This window comes from Convolutriloba macropyga, chromosome 7, assembly GCF_964194025.1.
Source record: "Convolutriloba macropyga chromosome 7, txConMacr16.3, whole genome shotgun sequence".
In the NCBI taxonomy this organism is placed as follows: domain Eukaryota; kingdom Metazoa; phylum Xenacoelomorpha; order Acoela; family Convolutidae; genus Convolutriloba; species Convolutriloba macropyga.
The window spans coordinates 41882586-41905120 of record NC_134474.1 but is presented as its reverse complement, the minus strand read 5'-3'; the positions used below and the strand labels follow the sequence as shown (position 1 = coordinate 41905120).

At 40.0% G+C, this 22535-nt stretch overlaps 1 protein-coding gene across 1 annotated transcript in view; it reads right to left on the bottom strand.

Annotated features, from left to right (window-relative positions):
• The window catches only part of LOC142342876 (vesicle-associated membrane protein 7-like), an 87474-nt gene that overhangs the window by 765 nt on the left and 64174 nt on the right, over nt 1–22535 (bottom strand). The gene's annotated exons all lie outside the window — the stretch shown is intronic.

Genomic DNA, 22535 nt, shown 5'->3' with positions numbered 1-22535 from the left:
ATAAGCGGCGAGTTCTATTTAAAAAGTACTTGATTTTAGCACCGAGAATGCGAATTTAAAACTAATTTTAGCGCTTGTAAAGCTTACCTATAATCATTGCTTGCAAAGGGAATAAAAAAGTTTTATCCGACAAAACTTATTAAAGGTGAAAACACTCTTTCGTAAGCTGAATTCTTCATCCAAATCGATATAAAGCAGCGTATAGGTTATCGTAAGTACATAGCAACTTTCATCATAAAGTAGCGTGTTAGGCTTAGAACAACGTATTAACTCATCGAAGATAGCAACAACGTGTCAGCATTATCGGTGTACCAAGCAACTTGTTCTGCTAAGCAGAGGTCAACAATTCAACGTAGAAGCTTTAATACGTACATAGCAACAAGTGGAACTTAGACGGCAAGATTTTTGTTGTTCATTTAACAGGTTTTTTCGTCTGATGTCATTGACGTCAAAATCAGTTCGTATTCAATCGGCAATTGTCTAGAAAACCTAAAATATTAAGCCGAAAACCAGCTTATTCGATACATATAGGGGTTATATTTACCTAAAATTAGGTTAAATGAACTTTCTACGTATATTAGAACGTATTTAAATCTTATTTCAAAGTTTAGAATTACTCAATTGTGATTGGCTAAAATTCGTTCATTTACTAAGTAACATCCTCCGGCCCGGAAGAAGATGTTGGGAAAACTGGTACAAGTTTTACAAGCGTACGGACGAGTGAACTGGTCGACGTACGTAAAACGGCGGAGCGCGCGACGCTATCGGAGCCGTAACGGAGTACCACAATCCGAGCGGTTGGGTAGTGACCCCTAGGGTTGGTTTCCTCAACTATCCAAACCAAGTCACCGGTCTTAAGGTGTTGCTCGGCAGGCGTCTGCCACTTAGAGCTTCGGTTCAGCGTCGGTACGTACTCTTTGATCCAACGGGACCAGATCACATTAGCGTACGACTGAGCACGGGCGTAACGTTTACGATGGTAAAAGAAAGTAGTTGGGCGTTAAAGCGTTCAAATTGCACGGATCAGCGCTTACGGGTGTTAAAAAACGCGAATTGAGGGCATTCTCCACGAGACAAAAGTTAGTATGAAGTACCTCATCCATGAGGCGACGCGTGCCAAGAATAGTATACAACACGCGCTTGAAACTGCGTACCAACCTCTCCCAGATGCCACCTCGATGTGGTGCGCTGGGTGGATTGAACCTCCACTTTATACCTTTGTGAGCGAGCTCAGCTGCAATGTTGACAACGTTCTACTTTTCAATACTTTCTCGGAGTTCTTTCTCCGCTCCAATAAAGTTAGTGCGATTGTCTGACCAAATCATGGCAGGTGTACCCCTACGTGACACAAACCGCTCAACTCCCATAACACAAGAACTGGTGTCCATGGATGTAACTATCTCAACATGGAAAGCGCGAGTAGTGAGACATTTGAAGAGGAAACCCCACCTTTTCTCAGTAGTACGGCGGTCAGTAACATAGAATGGCACAAAGTAGTCAACGCCAGTGTTCGTGAAGGGAGGAGACTGGTAAGCAAGTCTCTCCTTGGGTAAGTCAGACATGATTGGTTGCATAGTAACAGCTTGGAATTCTCGGCATCTCAGGCAGTGTGCTTTGATGGAACGCAAGCATGATCTTAGTTTCAGTACTGTGTAGTGTTCCTGCACAATTGATCTTAGGTATTCAACGCCCTGATGATAATGCTTTACGTGCGTGTGTTCAAGGAACAGTTTCACAAACGGATGACGTGCATCTAAGATGATTGGGTACTTTACGTTAAACCCAACTTCAATTAACCGCTTGATGCGGCCCGAGGAACAGATTAGCCCATTTGGACTAATAAACGGTGAATGTGGAGCAATTTGGCTACTCCGTTTAACGAATTTATTGTCAAGAAGATCTTTTCTTTCGGCTTCAAAAGACTCTCCTTGCACCAAATACTGTAGATGACGCTCGGCTTCGTCAAGCTCAGTAGGGTCGGTAATGCTACCATCGGGGTTACGGTAACCGGCATGTTTCGGCAAAAGCCGGAGAACATATGCGGCAATGCGCAAGTGCTTTTGATAAGAACTAAACTTATCAAATGGGAATAACGACGGAACGGGAGTTGTCTGTTTTTTTAACAGATGTAGCGAGAGAAACAGTGTCTTCTAAAATGACTGCTTGGTTGACGCCAAGTTTGATGTTATTTATGACGTCTTTGTTCGGTTCAAACGGGAAACAAGAATAAGTTAAGAAATTTGGACCTTTGACCCAACTGCTTAGTTGCAAAATCTCAGCGGACATTCCACGCGTGCCAGCGTCAGCTGGATTATCCTTAGTTGCGACGTGGTTCCATTGGTCAACTCTGGTATACTCCAAAATTTCGCAAACACCGTTTGCAACAAAGATTGGTTGCTTTTCATTTGAGTTAATCCATTGGAGAACGGTTGTGCTGTCTGTCCACATGAATACAAGGTTAACAGTTACGGTAAGTGCTTGTGTAATTTCTCTTTTAAGTCGAGCGGCAAGTAGAGCTGCTTGTAATTCGAGTTTTGGGACAGTCATTACTTTCATTGGCGCCACGCGCGCTTTCCCCAAAACAAACGCAAGCTCTGTTCTTTCTTGGCCCGTAGGTGTTTTTACTCGGGCTCGCAAGAATGCGACCGCACTGAAAATATCCTGCGAACTGTTACCGAACATATGCAACTCTATATTATCAAAAGGTCCACTAAAGTAACTTCGGGGAATTTTGTTGTTTTCAAACTTTGGTAAGTCCGCACTCCAAACCAAAAATCTTTGAACGATGTCCTGTGGGAGCTCGTCATTCCATTGTTGTCCTGTGACACGCCAGATGTCTTTTAAGAGCAGTCGCGCACCGACCGTAAAAGGTGCGACAAGAACAATGGGGTCAAAGATTTTCGAGACAAAACTTAGGACCAAGCGTTGCGTGAGGGACTTGGCGATAGCGCAGCTTGTACCCCTACTCAAAACTAAAGTGTCATTAGTATGATTCCACTTTAACCCTAGCACATGCGATGAATCCTCCTGACATGAAACAAAAACCTTGGGCTCAGTAGACTGAAAGGAACCATCAATTCGGTCAGCCGGATTTGGTACACTGCGTACGAACTTTGTAAGCTTGAACCCACCGAGATGGAGAAGATGTACCAGTTCCTTCGATCTATTGATGGCTTTCTCTTGAGACTCCACTGAGTCAAGATAATCGTCCATTTAGACGTTTTCAAGGACGGCTTTTGCAGATTCGGGGTAAAACTTGGCATTGTCTCTCGCAGTGCGTTGTAATGCATAGTTGGCGCATGTGGGCGAGTCATTAGCCCCGAATATATGGCGCGTATATTGATACACTACAACGTTAGTTGTGGGTTCCTCCCGCCACAGAAAGCGAAGTGATGGTTGATCTGATGGTAACACGCCAACCTGTAGAAACCTTCCCTCGATGTCGGCGGAGACGGCATATGGATGTTGTCGGAAGCGAAGAAGTACGTAAATAAGATTTTGGAGCAGATCAGGGCCAGTGAGCAAAGATTTATTCAGTGACGCGCCATGAAATTTTGCTGCTCCATTGAGCATCCTACGCACCTTACCTGGTTTGTTCGGGTTTAAAACCGGATGGTGGGGCAGGTACCACTCTTTATCAGACCGGCTCTCAACCTTGTGAGCGTCCGGAAACTCAATTACAAAGCCGTTATTTAGGTCTTCCTTGATGGTACTAGTATACTTCTCTCTGAGGTCTTCATCCTTGGCCAAACGTTTTTCGAGCGATTTTAGTTGCACAAGGGGGGAGAAGTAATTATTTGGGAGCTGGATGTTGTCTGCTGCCCACAGCATTCCAACATCGTATCTCAGGCCATTGTGTATGGTGGTACTCTCAAGGATCTCGTGAGCCCTTGCGTCTGCTGCAGATCTGGAGTCGACCTGCTTGTTTGCCCCGAATGATTCAATGTCGTACCATGACTTTACTTGACTTGCTAACTCATTGTCATGTTCGATATTCACTTTAAAACACGTTGAGGTTAAACAAGAACTTGATGGTAACGGACCGCTTAAGACCCAACCTATGGGTAAGCGTATGGCAATGGGTGAACGCTTCTCATCGGCAGAGAAGTATTCTAACGGGCGGGTGGCATGATAGACATCTTGTCCGAATATCATCTCAATGTCTTTATAGAAATATGTCACGGGGTCAAGGACCGCTAAGCGTGGGTAAGTCTCTTGCAGGGCCTGTACATTAATTATATCAGAGCCGACGTTCAGACTCTCTTTAACGAAAGGGTTGATGGTAAATGGTTCAAAATCTTGATGTTCTCTTGGTCTCACAGTAATTTCAACAACCCTAGTGTCAACTACTTCTTCGGTATTAATACCCTTGACAGTTAGCTTTAGTGTTTTAGCGTGCAAACCGAGTCTATCTGCGAGACTACCGGCCACCCAAGAGTTACTGCAGGCGGTGTCACACAATACTAAAGCCTTGGTATCTAAACCGGACGAATTGACCAACTGCAATTCCGTTACCTGAAGGAGCCCCATAACATCAGTAACAGATGACATTGTTGTGGTCTTATTAGACGGCTGTTGACAAGTAGTTGCTTTACTTTGACCTGTGTTGCCAGAAGACTGGATAGTATTGGGATTTGTTGACTGTTTTGTTGGGAAAACCCTATCTTCTCCATGCAATAGTGAGTTATGCGAACTATTACACCCCTCTGCTCGGCACTTTCTTGGCTGAGGGCACTGGCGGAATGTGTGCTTGTCCCTTAAGCACGAAAAGCAAAGTTTGTTATCCGCCATCAACTTTGCTCTCTGGGTTGGAGTCTTTTCCTTGAAAACTCGACACTCCCATAGCCGGTGGTTACCTTTGCATACAATGCACCAAGAGTAAGTGTTTGTGGAAGAAGATGGAATTTGCTTCTTTGTGTCCCTTTGTTGTGAGTTTGATGCAAACACTTTTGAGGCTGTTTTGGTCTTTGTTACTGAAGTGATGTTCTCTTCAGGTTTGGCCTTGGTTGCGCTTTGTTTCATAAGATCATGGGCCTCAGCCTTTTCTTTAAGCCAATCGTTAAAATCAAGGAGGGTAGGCTTGACCCAGTGCTTCTTAACCGTAAAGAGTGACCATGACTCTTTCATGTTTGGTGGTAACTTCTGTACCGCTTGGTTAAGTAGGGAAGCGCTCTTCAAGTCAGCAACATATGATAGTGACTTGAAAACACCAACCAGGCTGGATATGGCTGCAGAATTGTTAATGATGTTATCACTATTGTGCATTTTAAGAGGCGGAAAGTTGCTTAGTTTATCCAAGTGTGCACTTACGACTGCCTGCGGCTGGCCAAATTTACGTTCCAAAGTCCTTTTTGCATCCTTGTACATTAAACCACAGTAAGCAAACTCGGCGATTGCAATCTTTGCTTTACCAGTGACGAGTGTCTTAAGGTATGTCAATTTAACGCCATCAGTGAGCGTTTGCGAGTCAATCGCGCTTTTGAGTTGACCATACCACTCGTGCCATTGTAATGGATCGCCATTATACTGAGCAAGTTTCCATTCTGGCAAGGGGTCATTTTTCTGGGTGTTTATTGCGTCAGCCAACACCCTAGTCAATGACGCATTGTCCGGTATCGGAGGGGCAGGTGCAGACACCTGAGGACCACTCCAACTCAACGGTGTGGGCCCAACATAAGGGTATGCTGGCTGAAAAACAGGAATGGTTAGACCAGGTACAGCATTACTAGTAGTCGCGATTGGGTTTTCCTGCTGTGCACCTGATGGTGGTTGCATATCAATCAAAAGGGGGTGAATTCGAATATATTCGTTGTGGAATATTAGTGCTTGAGGGTGCGATATGGTTGTGTATATTTGGAGGCAGACTATTCACGGTGGTTGTGTGTTGGTTGACTATTGACGGTCTGTGCTGTGGAAACCGCCAATGACTCATATTTGGCACAAAGTTTTGGCCAAGAGGGATAGTGGACATATTTGGGACAGGCGGAACAACAGAACGTACAACTTTGTGTACTCGGTTATTATTATTTTGAAAAGTTTCGTTGACGAGAGGCTGATTAATCAAAGGGGGTGTAGGATGGGAGCAGTGATGTTAGGTGCGAAGACTGGGTTCGGAATGGGAAGGTCGTTAGGATGAGCGGGTTCGGAGTTGTGCTGTTGAGTGTTTGGACTTGGTGGGGCGCTTGTGTGCGAGGGAACGTTTATTGCGGGGGCTGGATGATTTGTTGACGGAAAAGGAGGAAGAGTGGCGTTTGGTGCTCGGGGGACAAAATTATTTTGTTGTCGGGAGAATATACGCGGGGCCGAATCATTCTTAGGCAGACTTGATGTTTCAGGTCCCCTCGAGAATTGAAGTTGTGCGTTGGGAATTAACTCGTAGGCATTATTTTGATTTACTTGCGGTGCGAACAGCTGTGGTGGAATGGGCTGTTGAATGGGTGGTGAAGAAGCTCCTGGGGCGTGTACAGAAGGCGGGTGACTATCCGCGGTTACTTGGTTGTTTACACCTTGTTGGCCTGTTTGATCCATTTGCGCCCTTAGGTGCGCCTGAAACAACGCCTGTGTTAGCAGCAGCCAAAAATTTTACAGGTGGAGTATAATAGGGGTCGAGTTGCTGCAGGGTCTCAATGCTTAAAAAATAATTGCCTCGACAATTTTTTGGAATCGAATGCCTTGAAATGTCAGTGTTGTGATCTTACATTGCTTCGGCGTTATTGTGGCTAGGGCATTCTGGAGGGTCTTTCGTAACCTCTGGTTCACCAGTTTTCTCGTTGTTATTAAAACTTAAAGCAAGTGAGGTGTTGATCCAATCCTGAACAGCCTTTTCACTTCTCATCGAGCTCCTAGCACTTGCAGTTGTTTCAGATTGGCTACCTTTGGAAACGGCGTCCATCAATTCAAATTCTTGCAGAGAGAGTTGCCTCTGCCGACCGTTTCCTGTTGTTTTCCTCCAATGCATCTATTTCCATTTGCTTTTTCTGTTTAGCAAGGCGAATGGCTGCCTCATACTGTTTTTCAGTTTCTTCACGCTTCATCTTAGCAATTACATAATCATGTTTACGCTGACTGGATGTTTTTGACGATGTCATAATTGGGGGAAGTCTAGAACGAATGGAAGCCCTTGGTTCCTGGAACTCACTCACTTTATCATCAGCGGAGTTGATGTAGTTTCGTGCTGAAGTGAGTATGTTGTCGTTCTTAGTTGTCATTGCCTCCAAGTAAGACTCTAATGAAGGAACAAGAGCACTTGAATCCTCTGTTTTTCCAGCAAATGGAATCAGGTCCTCATTTTTGTCTACAACAGTCATAAATGCTTCGTTGCACTTTGTTACTAGGCGTTCAACTTTCACTCGCCTATTTGACTATTTATACTATGGAGGATGTCTTCATGTATAGCATGCAATTCAGTTTCACGCTTTGACCTGGCCGCGTACAATTTTTTGACATTTCGATCAAGACTATTAGACATCACGATATTATTATTTCCAATGACCAGCAAAACTACCACTGCAAACGGTTATCTATTATAAGCACACTCCAAACAAACCAAATCCACGCAAAACAAACTCAACGCAAAATGCACCAAACATAGCACACTGTAGACAGTCTTTAAAACAAACCGCCCAAGGAACAGAAAAGATCTTCGAGCCCACAGTGCCCGACAAAAACAGAAGTGGAGTGCTTAACGCTATGCACTCAGCGCGGAGGGAAGACAAAAAACACATGGGAAGTCGAGCGAGCAACGCGCGACAAAACGGAGACGTTACGGACGGGAAGTCAAACGAGCAACGCGCAACGCAACAGACGGGACGGAAACGCCGAACAAGCAACGCACGAGCAAACCGGTAACGAGACGGTCGGAACGGAAAAACGAGAAATGGGAAAATGGTACGGACGAGGCGGAAACGTCAGGCGGCGGCGCGCGACGAAAGGGGAAAACGGTACGGACGAGAAGAAGACGTCGGGCTGACGGCGCGCGACGAAACGGGAAAACGGTACGGACGACGCAGGAACGTCGGGCGGACGGCGCCCGACGAAACGGGAATACGGACTATCACGAGAGGGAGGTAGGCCACAAGCGAGGAGAAGTTCAAACGTTAGCAGACCACAGCAACAAACTCTACCAAACAAACTAGCCGTAACTCCAGAATAAACTTAAGTCACACCCTAGAGAGGAGGAGAGATGCTACTGCAAGACACAAACTAGCACAAGTCATTATGGGGCTTAATATATACAAATAACGAACTGATTTACGGCAAAGCAGTAGTATACTAAATGGGTGAAAAGAGCGAGAAATTTACTAGCCGTAACTCCAGAATAAACTTTAGACACACCCTAGCAATATTGAAACCTAAACAGTCGATCAGCATACCAACAATATTAAACAAACTACAGCAAAAGTTAAGTAATATGCAGAGATTTTGTATGTAGTCTATGAAAGCTGGAAAAGTTAAGAAACAATCTAGCCGTAACTCCAGAATAAATTTAAGTCACACCCTAGAAGGCAAAAACCTAAACCAACTAACAGTCATACAGTTACACGCAAACATACGGCAGCAAAAATCAATATATTACAACAGGGCTGCTAGTAAATTAGTGAGTTGGAAAAATCCAGGAACCAACTAGCCGTAACTCTAGAAAAAACTTAAGTCACACCCTAGAAAGCAACAAGACCAAAGCAACTAACCAGCATACTATCCTAATCAACATACTGCAACAAAAACACAACATACTTCATCATATATGACAACATGCTACATCGAAGGAAAAAATTAGGCGGAGAAAAACAACTTTGAAAGCAAGAAAAAACGGAATGATTGGAAACGAAAACGAAAAACAAAATTTTCGGGAGAGCGACGTTGATGAAAAATGAACGGAAATTGTGAATGGCGGAGTTAAGGAACGAAAAAGAAGTGGACGGTACGGTACGAAAACGAGATACTAAGATAATAAGCAGACAATTTTTTTGAGCCAGAGATTGTGAGTTTATATCTCACACCATGGTGGCCATAGAGAGGTCCAATTTCTCTGTCCAATTTTTTCAAATTTTGGTCAATTTTTTTTTGCAAATTCTTGATTACGGAACGTTAATTCTGTAAACTGGACGGTTTTTAGGCTTGAAAGTACGGTTTGTCAATATTCGGTAATGATTTTCTAAATTTTTTGATTTGCCTCGAAATTGACCAAAGATTTTCAAAATTGAACAATTCAGCATTATGTTCTCACATTTTTTCTCATATCTGAGGTCAATTTTTTGCTATTTAGCCATAATGGACCAATTTGTCTGAATTTCCCAACTATCGACCCAAAATATTCAAAATCGATGTTTTTTTCTCTTAAAAAAGTTTCTCAGCTCCCTTCTCAAAAAAAAATATTCTTTTTCGCTGAGATTTGCCAAGATAATACTACTTGCTTTTCTTTACAATCTGGCGGAAAGGGATTTGTGAATATCGGAAGCTTTGCTCAAACTCCGAACCTTGATGTTTTTTAAACTCAAAAAATTCAACTGTGGGGGTTATTGGTGACCGGTTACAAAAAAGATTACAGTCAATTATCCACTCTTATAAATACCAGTGTTTGGGGCCGAACTTGCCGTCTAAACTATCTAAATACTTTACTGCAAAAATAATATAGCATATGTTTCTGTCTTACAATTTTTTTTCTTCCGGCGCGTCCTGACAGCAATTAAAACTTTTTGTTGACTGAGCAGGTGTCACTCATCGTTGCTTTTTGGCTCACACATCTAGTCCCGGGTCGCGGCACCATATTAAAGGTGAAAACACTCTTTCGTAAGCTGAATTCTTTATCCAAATCGATATAAAGCAGCGTATAGGTTATCGTAAGTACATAGCAACTTTCATCATAAAGTAGCGTGTTAGGCTTAGAACAACGTATTAACTCATCGAAGATAGCAACAACGTGTCAGCATTATCGGTGTACCAAGCAACTTTTTCTGCTAAGCAGAGGTCAACAATTCAACGTAGAAGCTTTAAAACGTACATAGCAACAAGTGGAACTTAGACGGCAAGATTTTGTTGTTAATTTAACAGGTTTTTTCGTCTGATGTCATTGACGTCAAAATCAGTTCGTATTCAATCGGCAATTGTCTAGAAAACCTAAAATATTAAGCCGAAAACCAGCTTATTCGATACATATATTGGTTATCTTTACTTAAAATTAGGTTAAATAAACTTTTTCGGAACTTTCTACGTATATTAGAACGTATTTAAATCTTATTTCAAAGTTTAGAAATACTCAATTCTGATTGGCTAAAATTCGTTCATTTACTAAGTAACAAAACTGATCCAGAACCAGTAGTGATTGAAGGATGCGAGAAAAGGGGGGGGGGTGGCAGAACGCAATTCGGAAGAGGTTGAAATGTTTTTGCTCGAATTCGTCCTTGATATCATCAAAATTTGAGACAATCATTTCCGTGTATTATTTCCACCGCTTCCAATGTGTAATATTAAAACGGTAATTGGAACGAAAATCAAGTCTTGATCAGTACTTCTCCAGTGAAATACACGTCTTGAATTGACAAATGAGTACTGATCACGTCATATCTTAAGTCTTAAGACTCTTAAGACTTGTGAAGACATTCCAAGACTTGCTCAAGATTTGTCAATTATGAAAATTGACATAATCAGAGCTCTGATACAGTACTGATCCATGATTTGCAATTTAACTGAATCAGTACTGATTAAGACTTGACGTTCAGTCCGGGTATTCAAGTCTTCCCCAGGTGAGACCGGATGATTATCTTGCAAGATTCTGGTAGAATGAATGGTTATCTTGTAAGATTCTGGCAGAATCTTGCAAGACAACCATTCGAAATTGACTGGGTTTAATTGAGCATTTCAAAAGAATGGCGAGAACTGGTGGCGCATTAACTTTTTAAGTTGCATAAACTAATTGCATTCATGGAACAATCTGGCAATACTAACAGTTTAGGGTTTAGCATTCATGGACTCAATAAATGGACCACATCAACATAGAATTATTTAAGAATTAAAAGGTAACTTTTTTTTAAGATTTCATTGGTTCATATAGCTTGATTGTATACTGAACAAAACTATTTGAAAAGAGTTCTAGAACATTCTAGAACAGAGAAAATTGTTGAACAGATACGTTATCATAAAACAATGTAAATTTTTTAATGTAAATTTTTTCAATGTAAAGATCAATAGTTTTTGAAATCCTCGACTTGTGATTATGTCTTATAAAGGATCTCAACAATGCTATGTGGTTATTGCAGTGTTTTATAATTGTATAATTGCTCATTTTGCAGCTAGGAACACTTTTTGGTCGTAACAAGAAAAAGTAAGTTCATCTCAGCTTTTAATTGTGATAACCGCTCGCAGGAATTTTTCATCATAAAAAATTGGGCCAAAATGCAGCAAAAAATCTGTAACCTCGAAGTTGCAGGAATTTTTTTGTTGTGAAATATTAGTTCTAAAATTACAGAGGCATTGGAGTTACGAAAAAACGTTGAATCTTGAGAAAATTTTCAAAAAATGTCAATTAATTTGCTGCTAAATTTTTTAAAAATTGTGGCCTATGTTGTTATTCTCCTGAATAAAAAGGCTAATTAAAACGTCAAATACAATGTTTTATTTGCCTTGGGGGATGTACTGGAGACCAGAAAAAAAATTAAAATTTAGTTCTCTCGCTGAGCGAGTCATTAAAATGTGTGTCCATAGCATCTTAGATTTCAATGCCACACATTTGTTCAAAACTCTCAGAAAAAATTGAGAATTAGGCTTATTTATTATGAAACAAAACAGAAATGGGAGTATTTTCATCAAAGCCGAGCTGTCCGCAATTTTTTTTTACTCGCTGTGTGCAAAAACAACTAATTTTTGAATGGAATTTTAATTTGAGATTCGTACAAAACAATTACAAACTCTAATTTTAATCTTTTTTCTGTTAAAATAACAGCTTCCAGATTTACGTAGAAACCATTATACTCGTCAAGTGAAGAAGCCATTATCAGTATTTGTTGGTAACGAGTACATCATCTCAGAAATTGTGATACAGAATATGATTAAGTAATTAATTTGGGACTGCAATATTATTTGCATAGACAACACTTGGGTGTCTATGCTATGGGGCCGAAACAATGGGGTATAAATTGATATTTTTACCATGTGGTTCTCCAAATAAGTTACGACAAAAATTTAGCCCTCCTCAAGACTTTTGTCCAGCAATTGAGAGCAAGTGTTCTCGTGTCAGGGTTTCTAAATCTTTGAGCCCCTGAGAGTAAGGTTCTAAAATATGTACTTACTCTGGTTTATTCACCATTAATACTTGCGAGAAAAAAACTGACGAAAAAGAAAATAGTGAAAGTATTATTACCACAAATCAGAGTTCTGACACTTTCACATTTTCACATCAAATAACACGCTAACAAGCCAAATTTTTACAAATTAAGTACATATTATAACATAAGTGTTAGTGGCCTGAAAGACAAAGTGTCTTGGCAGGAGAACGCTGTTTCTCGTGTGTCTGCGTCTAGGTACGGAGGAGGTATACGATTTAGGTTCCAATTGATTTAGTTGTCTGCGAGCGTTTTTTGCTTTTTTATGGAACTTATTTCTTTACATGGGTGATTTGGCTCGGGCTTGGTCTTTTTTAAGTCAAGAGTTCACTCTTGATAATGTATAGGTATATCGTACCTGAACAGTGTACAATATAGATACTGCTGTGTACAATATAAATTTGCCTGCTAAAATTTCTTCAAGAATGCTTACATCCACGGGGTTCAGGTTAATTACGTGCAAAAAATTAATGGAACAATTCGTAGAAAAAAATGTCTAGAGAAATTGCAAGTTCTTTTTATTTCATCAATTTAAGCAGAAAATATGCATTCATAATGCCTAATATGAACTTTCCAAGTTAGAAAGGTATGAACCATTTCAAGGAGGAACAATTTTTTTGATATCCTTTGTTATTTTCAGAGACTCTGTTGTACTTTGTTAGAATTGAATACTAGTTTTGCGTAGCGAGTACAAAACTAGAATTCTGAGATTGGAGTTCGCGGCGCGAAATTCACTTCACTTTTGATTCCTATTTTGAAAAGCACAGCCATTAAATGAACGATTTGGGCAGCTAGTCACGAATTGCAAAACTAAAAGAATAACTAGCTAAGTTGCTGATCGGGATGCCCCGATTAAGATACCACGAAGCGAGAAATGAAAACAGGCATATAAATGAGATGATCTTCAAAGAAGCATGAAATACTTTGACAGCAATTTAAGGTTAAAACAAGAACTAATTTAGGAAAATGGCAACAAAATAAAGCACATGTTAAAATTGTATTTGACCTTCCCCTCAGTAATTGATTAAAACTGATCAACACATGCCTACCAAAATATATGTTATGGATAATAATAGCTACAGTTAATTTTTAAAAAAGTAATGCTTATTGTTTGTCTAGTTACATAAAACCCTTAGCTTGATTTGTCATTCTCTGTCGGTACGACCTCATATACTGTTACTGATAACGTTTCTTCGGAAGACGAAATCCTAGCGTACCATCTTCTTTTACAGGTGGGTGGAGGTGATACTGTTCCAATGACTGGCGACATTTTTGTCTGCCGGATTTTGCAATCCCATATCATATATTACTTCTACTACGGCTGGGATCGGCTGGGTAGAGGGAAGTTCTCGTAATAATTCGGGCTTCGTCGTGTGCAGCCGCTGGTGCTTGAAGTTTAAACTATAACATCTGTATTTGGAGTTGGGAAAGTAAATTTGCTGGTACTTACTGTAATGCTGATTGAGGTGGAGTCAGAACTGCGTAGTGTTCTTTTTGGTGGTACTGCATTTTCAATTGGGCAAATTTGTATTGCCAGAAAGTCTGGCTTTTTAAGTAAACCAACTCGCATTGCGCAGGCGGTAATTGATTTTTTCCACACGCAGCGTCTCTACTCTAGTTTTTTGTTTCCTACTTCTGCTTTCTCATCAACTGTTTAATATAAACCCCTATCTTTTCCTCTGTCAATTTTTAAGAAGTATGTGGCTCTCATCTGACAGTATAGATTTTAAGAGGGTATTTCGCTCCTCAAGTTTTGCAAACTTGCCAATTAAAGGTAATGACTGTTAAGGTTTTTGACTGTTACGATTTGTTTCCAGGCTCTGGTATTTTCGATGTTGTCGGGCTTGTTTTTTTTAGTGTTGATGCGAGAGCTGAGATCTCTTCAAGGGCTCCTAGATTTTTCTTAGACCTTTTACTTCCTTATGTTCTTCGAGTCAAATTTAACTCTATGGATTTCTCGGAGAGGGGTATAGAGCTGCACGGTTTTTGTTCGCTAGAAATCAGGATTTATCATTGCACATTTTGAACAATTTGCGACTACAGAGCCTTGAAGCTTCACTTTATACGCTTCAATATCACTCTTGTAATCGTCTGTCTTTTTTGTCTGATAGAAAAGTTTCCTTAGTCACACTTTCTTCTTCTATATAATAATAATAATAATAATAATAAAAATAATAATAATAATAATAATAATAATAATAATAATAATAATAATAATAATAATAATAATAATAATAATAATAATAATAATAATAATAATAATAATAATAATAATAATAATAATAATAATAATAATAATAATAATAATAATAATAATAATAATAATAATAATAATAATAATAATAATAATAATAATAATAATAATAATAATAATAATAATAATAATAATAATAATAATAATAATAATAATAATAATAATAATAATAATAATAATAATAATAATAATAATAATAATAATAATAATAATAATAATAATAATAATAATAATAATAATAATAATAATAATAATAATAATAATAATAATAATAATAATAATAATAATAATAATAATAATAATAATAATAATAATAATAATAATAATAATAATAATAATAATAATAATAATAATAATAAATTGTTTACGGATTACGCTTGATACAAACGGGCATTTACATAATTTATTTATTTTCAAATGTTACATGCGCTCCGAAAGGACACCATTGACCCCTATGGATCGTTTTCAGGCGCCTTTGTGTATAGCGGATAATTAGATCTTCCGGTGACAATTGTGACTGTTGTGGAGAAGTGTTTATAAATCCTAGCGGAGTATTTTGGTTCTAACACAGTTCGCTTTGACATGTGAAGTCCTCCTTGTTTTTTTTTACGGAATCGAAGCTGGTATATGACATAATTCAATTGCGGATTCCATGATAACTAATTATTGCATAGCTCTTTTTCTTTAATTAATGACGGGTGGTGTTCTTCTACAGTAGGGCTTGTTACACGACTTCTACAGTACCAGTAGGGCAATTGTCATTAGGAGCTTCTCTTAAAGCCACATTTTTTGAGAACAGACAGTTTTAACTTTATTTCCAGTTAAACAACTCGTTTGGTCGAGAAGAATTATACGGGGAACAGCACTTTTAAGATTAGAAATGTCGAGAAATTTGTAATACATTGGGTCAATTTGTCTCATCAATTATTTGAGAATTCGGATGCTTATAAAAACGGTCATTCGTGGCTAAAACAAAATTGATGTCTTTTATTGAAAATTCGACCCGAAAAATATTACTGGTTTTCTTGATTAGGTTCATTGCTTTAACTTGTGCGAAGAATTGCATTGTTGCTTTTATTAGTTTAATGTTGCTGCCAATTGCCGTACAAGGCTTACACTCTAATGCTACGACAATCAAACTTTGAATCATACGTGCTACCAGCAGTACGTGCTAAACTTATCTTTCCCCTTTTCCCTGGTGGCTAGAGTTTAGATCACCGATTAAGGTTTCAGGCAGCGTGTTTGGAATCGCTGCTTTTTGGCGAACACAAAGGTGGAGCTTACATGGAGGTCATTGCAATAGGAAAGTGTAGAATTTGTAAACATTTGTTTGAAGCACAAAAAACGGATGCTAATTGTAGATGAAGTGCCTGGTAAATGTGGTGCATGAGCCAAATGAAGTAACTCTTCTCTAGCTAGAATTTGGACAACAAGGATTGAACTTATTCGTGACCTGTTATTTCTAGAAATGTGACTTACGAAGTTAACAGTTCTAATTACTGAGGGCGGAACGCTAAATTGAGTTGTATTTTGACCTGCGAGTAAGCTATTTACCTGTTTTTACGAGGCGAAAGTTGAGTTCTGGGAATTGATTAAGTTGGAGCGATAATTGTGAGTGGGTATTTGCGTGGCAAAAAACGAACTAATTTTTTTGCACTTCTCAGTGGAAATTTCAATGCAAATGTATGAATTCAACTCAACGCTACTTGTTTTTTTTTCACCGTGCTGTGCAAGTTCCCCGTAAAACGCATGATATTGCGCTGCGCAAGTGCGATCAATCAATTTTTCGTGTTTTGCGGTTAGGACGATTCGGTTTCAATTTGCAACCGAAACTTCCTCATCATGAGTTTTCTAGCTTGCTGATGTGGGTTGCAAGAAATTTAATCAGTTGAACCCATTTTTGCACCTGGCCAGTGATCAATTGAAAATCTGTGAGGAAGAAGTCGGTCCAGCCAACAAGTGAGACGTCTGTTATATGATCTATTTGAAAAGTGATATTTGTGTATTGATAGTAGTACTCATAGTGCTCTATGATCAATGATGCTGCAAATAGTTGGCGATTTGAATCGTTTTTGAAATATTCGATGGAGAAAAATACACCTAATAGCTTTATATTTTGACACTGTAACGTTCCTTGCAAGGGCTCAAAAAAGTTAGGCAAGAGCGTCTGGTTTCCAACCATCAATTGTTAACTGTTCTAACGACACTACAAAACCTCACCGAGAGGCGCCGCACTTTCCGTGAGTTTCGAGTTTCCGGAAAAATTGGAAATTTTTAGTGACGATTTGTAATTTCTATAACATGTTTGCCAGTCTGTGTTTTCCATATAAACTTTTAATATTAATGAACGGACGAAGGAGATCACAAAGTTGAGCCAAGTTTGGCTGAAATTCACTCACCTAGTGTAAGGAGCCGAGAAATGACAAAAAAGTTTGAAGAGTTTTCTGTGGTACGATGGCCAGAATAGCCTAGGTTTTATTTTCGAGTGATAAATTTTTAATTCTTAAAATATTGTATCATAGCCAGCCATTTTAAGTTTTAGCAAAGTAAAATATAGGTAGATTAACACCCAGGTTAATGATTTTCAGTTTTCTAAGCAATCAAATACCTCCTCTTTTTCTGTACCTTTATTTAAAATTATCATTCCATCCAGGAAACAATAGGTATCTTAAAGTACTATAAATCTTTGGTCCGTGTAACAACGTGAAATCCAGTTCTGAAACGATGAGTGCCAGCCATTTGCCCGTTCATTATCTTAAATTTGAACCTGCTCCCTTTATCAGGATGCAAGTTAAGTTGGTTTTATGCATATTTAAGATCGATTGGTTAATTTAGTCAATCTTGCCATGCGAATGAAAATACATCTTGAGAAATTCAATCGAAAGGCCTAACAATGTTTGCCATTTGATACCTATTTTGTGAACTGCTTTAATGAGTACTTTTGAATCTAAAATTAGATTTTTTTCCTATCTGTTTTTTTTTTTTTACTTTTTTGCCGTTACAACCATTGTGAAACAAAATATCAATTCGAACTATTTTGTAAAAGTTCAATTTAATCTCTGTGAGCAAATTCTGTGCCGAAATTTAGCTTCCAACACGACTTTGAATTGAAAATCGTTTTGAAATTTTATTGATTATATTACCTGATGATGGAGACGACTGTGTGAGGGATAGATCTAATTTCTTGAAAAAGTTCTGTCCAATGAGGGGTTTTATTTCGTCTGAAATCATTCCTGTGCCAAAATATGCAACAGGAATGTGGCAGCTATTGCTGAAGATTTGGCTGTCATTCGTCCTTGTGTGGGAATCAGTTTCGCTGAAGAACTTCCTTGGTTCGGGTTGATTAAATTTGCAAACCCTAGTTGCTGTGGATAACTCGATGTGATTCGCATCGCGGGTGATTTGTGTATAATTTTACACGCTTCCGAAGTTCTCGAGGAGCGTAACTGTAACGTTTCCGATATTGTCTCACACTGGTTTTGATTTTCCCGACTTAGTGATTGCCATTATATTGTTGTAAGCACTACTGTATTCGGATTTGCATAGATCCTGTTGCAAGATCAATATGTTGCAAGATCAAGAAAAATTTTCAAACTTTTTCTCAATTCGCGGCTCAGTACACTAAGTAAAATTCGAACAAACCTGGCTTTGAATTTGATAATTCGAGGACGGATAAGTGCTTCTTCCACGCGATGGCAAATTATGATGTAGTTATATTATTAACAATGCAGATGGGGTTTTGCTAGCAAAAATTGTCCTTCCGTCTATCCAGATGCTAAGGACACTGGTTTCCGGTCCTAGTGCGGCCATTGTTTCTCTTGGCATAGCATTCCGGTTCCCACTATCCTTTGCAATTGTTTTTTCAGTAGAGTTTGTTGAGCTTTTTTGCGTTCTCGTTCAAAGTGGACCGATGCTCCTTGAATTGTTTCATTTTAGATAGGTTACAGTGGCATTTGAACTGCATCTGGTTACGGTACAAGTATAGTCACCTTTGGCTGGCAGTTGGATCTTAGACTGTAGTCTCTACTTGGAAAATTGAACTAACCGTATTAGGATGACCATAAACATGAAGGCCAACGGAGTTGTTGATGAACCAACAATAACGCAAATTTGCTGAGTTGTTTACTTAACACCAAAACCCACCATAATCTGATTTGTAATATTGCTATCCAGTAAACTGCCATTGAAACGTTAAAATGAAAAAAGGTGCTCGAAGAGGAGCTAAGATTATGAAGGTGTTAGTGACGAGTCGGGAAAGGAAGTTAGCAGACCGGGAACTAAAGCGGAGGATGAAATTGTTAGATATGGAAGTACGCGTGCTGATCCGTATGAAGCAGATAGCACAGGGAAGGTTGTTTGCTGCGAGGGGAGAAGAATCAAATAGCGGAAATGAATCGGAAGAGGAATGGCTAAGGATAATGAGGGCGGAAGAAAGTAAAAACTAAAACTGTATAGACTAAACTTAAACTATTATCATCATCATATCATCATCGCATCATCATCGTTATCGTGTTGTATATTTGTGCCTTAGAATTTAGTTTATTGTGGTTTCGGGACAACTTTCCGCACCGGGCTAACATGACCCGTTCCGTCGTCCGTGACCGAAAAAGCAAGATAGATCGCGGGAACCGATGGGCCAGCGTGCGTGCCCGTGTAACATTCCCAATGACCCTCTGATTGTCCGGGGGAACTAATATACACGTAAATATTAGCTGACAGCGACCGGGCAATCATCCGTAGGTCGGTCGAACTCAGCTCGGTAACGTCCTCGGTCGATTCACTCGAACGAACCCCATCGGGGAGATCAAACAAATAACGGTCTGGTCCCGATTTTCGCAGGCGTTTCACCCAGTCCTCGATAATTCCGCCAGAGTTGCGGGAACCCGTTAGAAATACTGATGGAGCAGAGCACACGCAGTTGTACCTATGATGACCAGTACGCAGAGTCTCGATTCGGAACTGGGTAACGTCAAGAGACTCGGAACTGAAACAATACGGTTACTTAATTATCATCGTATTTAAACGTAGTACGTGCAAAATACTATAATACTCACTTTTTGAACGCTGGAGAGAGCAAGTGGGTACCGTTAGAAGGTATCCCCAATCGTTTGCACAGCCGTTCTACCCGCCGCTTGTCAAGGTGAACCATAGGTCCGGTCCTACGAACGTCGACACGCTGTTGGCACTTCCGACAGCTCGCCACCACCTTCCTGCAGAATTGTCGTAACCGCTCGACGTGGCACTTCGTGCGGATAAAACTTTCCAGCTGTAAACGATCAGGGTGATCTCTATCTTGATGTTCCATGATCAAAGTAGGGAGCGCGTCTTCGCTATGGAGGACTCGTCTTCCATCTCGGTAGAGTTTCCCATCGCGAACTGTGAATAGTCGAAGCTTTGTTCGGACATGTCGTTCTTTGCGAGTAAGAAGCTTTGAAGATGTCATGGAGAGCTTTTTGTAGTGTAGTAACTTGTTATATTCATTGACATCCATTATAACTGAAAGAAAACAGAGTTTTACAAAATTCGTAATTTTGGCCAAATCTGAAAACTTTTACAAGTTGGGACCGAAAATTTGTCCACCCCCCCCCCCGGATTTTTTGAAGCCGATATGGCTGAACCAAGCTGGGGTCACCATCACCCTAGGGCAGCCCTAAGCTATTTGTAAACCAGGATTGGTAGTGCCAGCTTTACCCAGTCCGGAGCTATTAACACTTATGAGGGGAAAAAGTGATAATTTTGGGGAAAAATCCGAAATTCGCAATTTTGGAGTTTAATGAACACTAGTCATACTAGGGTGCAATAAGGCCCTGAGCCTACGCTTGATTCGGCGGAATACGAATCATACCCCCCAAACCGCCCTAAGTAAACAAAAGACCCGGAAACACATAATTCGTAAAGCAACTAAGTATAAGTCGACTTGCCGGGCAATTTGAACTTTATGCTTGTTACGGACGTACGGCGCAACCGGACCGTAACCCTACAGCACATAAGCGAACGTGCGGACGGTACCCTAGGAATTCTCCTATGTAAACAAATTGCACGTGAGAACAGAAAAATCCGGAGTTCGCATATATGTAAATTTGGCAGCCATCTTGACTGATATCTATTAGGTAAGTTTGGTATTCGACACGTTGAAGTTTTACGGCATTGGTATGACGGATTGTAAACAAAGTAGCCAATAGCATTATGGCAAGTGGAAACGTGGTGCAATAATGACGGTTATTTGGTTTGAGTAAACAAACTGTTTGCTCGGCTCAGTATAAAATCGGCTTACACTATAGGCGCAGCGCAGAAGTTGCAAATCGTGAACGAGTTAATTATCGATTGTTTCGCATAGTTTGTCGGTATTATTGAGCGAGAGGCTCTGGTTAATCGTTATTAAGCGTCGTTGCGTTTAACTTTGCCGGAGCGATTGAGCGAGAAGCTCTGAATAGTCGCTGTTACAGAATTAGAGTTATTTAGCGAGTTTTGCCTGATTTGATTGAGCGAGAAGCTCTGAGCAGTCTTTGCGGTTTAGTTACGTTACTTATCACCGATCGCTGTTGCAAGTGAGCGAGAGGTTCTGGAACTTGCGTTATTCGATCGAGCAAGCGGCTCGGATTAGTTATAGTTGGCAGAGTTGCCTGTACCGTTGAGCATTGAGCTCGGATTGGGGTCTAGCGTGTTTAAAATCGCTAGACGGTTAGTTAGGTAATAGAGCGATCGCTCTGATAGTTTGCGGGATTACCGACGTTTATAGCGGGTAGATAAGCGTGTAGAATCGTATCGTTCCGCGGGAATTTGGTTAAACGTAGAGTTTGTTGTGCTTAAGGATTACCAGTCAGTACTCTGAGTAGTTCTTAAGTGTATTCTAGTTAGTGCTGTAAACTGGTACTATAGTTGGATTACCATTGTATAGTTTGATTGTTTGTTGTTATATTTACTATTATTCCGTTAGTTACTTACGTATTTGGTTTATTAATTGAATAGTTGCACTAACTGTTTTGATCGAGCCGGAAGAGCAAATAAACGGACAAATAACAAGAACGAACCACCAAATAAAAACCTTTCGAATTGTGAGATCTAGGCGCTAGTTCCCGTTCTAGGCTGCCTAATAAAGTTCAGAATCTTACACTACTGTTCCTTACTAAGAGGGGGATCCGATGTCGGTTTGTCCCTACAACATCGATTCCTAGATGGGAAAGTTTTTTGACTGCTAGTTGCGGAGAGGATAGGCCACTACAATTATGATATTGGATTTAGCAACGCAAATTTCACTTTCCACTTTGAATGCCTGTTTTGAAAAGTAAAGCTTTAACAAGAGATATCACGGATCGGGAAATCAAACGGACACAAAAGTGAAGTAATCTGCAAAGAAGTATGAATTAGTTTGAAATGAGTTGAAGGTTAAAAATAAAAACCTTTCGAATTGTGATATCTAGGCGCTAGTTCCCGTTCTAGGCTGCCTAATAAAGTTCAGAATCTTACAGTGGCGCTCCTGGGTGGGCTTTCTTGTTAGTTATTTGAGTTACTATTTACCTTGCGTTACCTTGTTATCAATTACGAATCGATTACCAGTGGTGAGTTACTACTCCAATGGCAGAAGCAGGTGAACGAAATGCTGTCGACGAAGACGAGATCGCTAGATTTGCGGAGTTCTTCGCAGCAGCGATGAGAAGAAACAACAACACCCTGTACTCGGGTGGAGCAGTGAGACCTGAGAAATTTCCATCGAACGGTTACCCAAATTGGGAGGACTGGAAAACTCACTTTGGGCACATCGCGACAGCCAACGGGTGGGACGACGAGCAATGTCGAGTGGCACTACCGACGTGTCTCACCAGTTGGGCGTTGGACGAGTTCTCCGCGATGCCCCAATGGTACAAGACCCAGCAGGATGGACAGCCGGCCCCGACGTTGCCGAGGATGCTGGGCTACCTAGATGGCAGGATGAGCGGTTTCCACGACCGAACAACTAGCAGGTT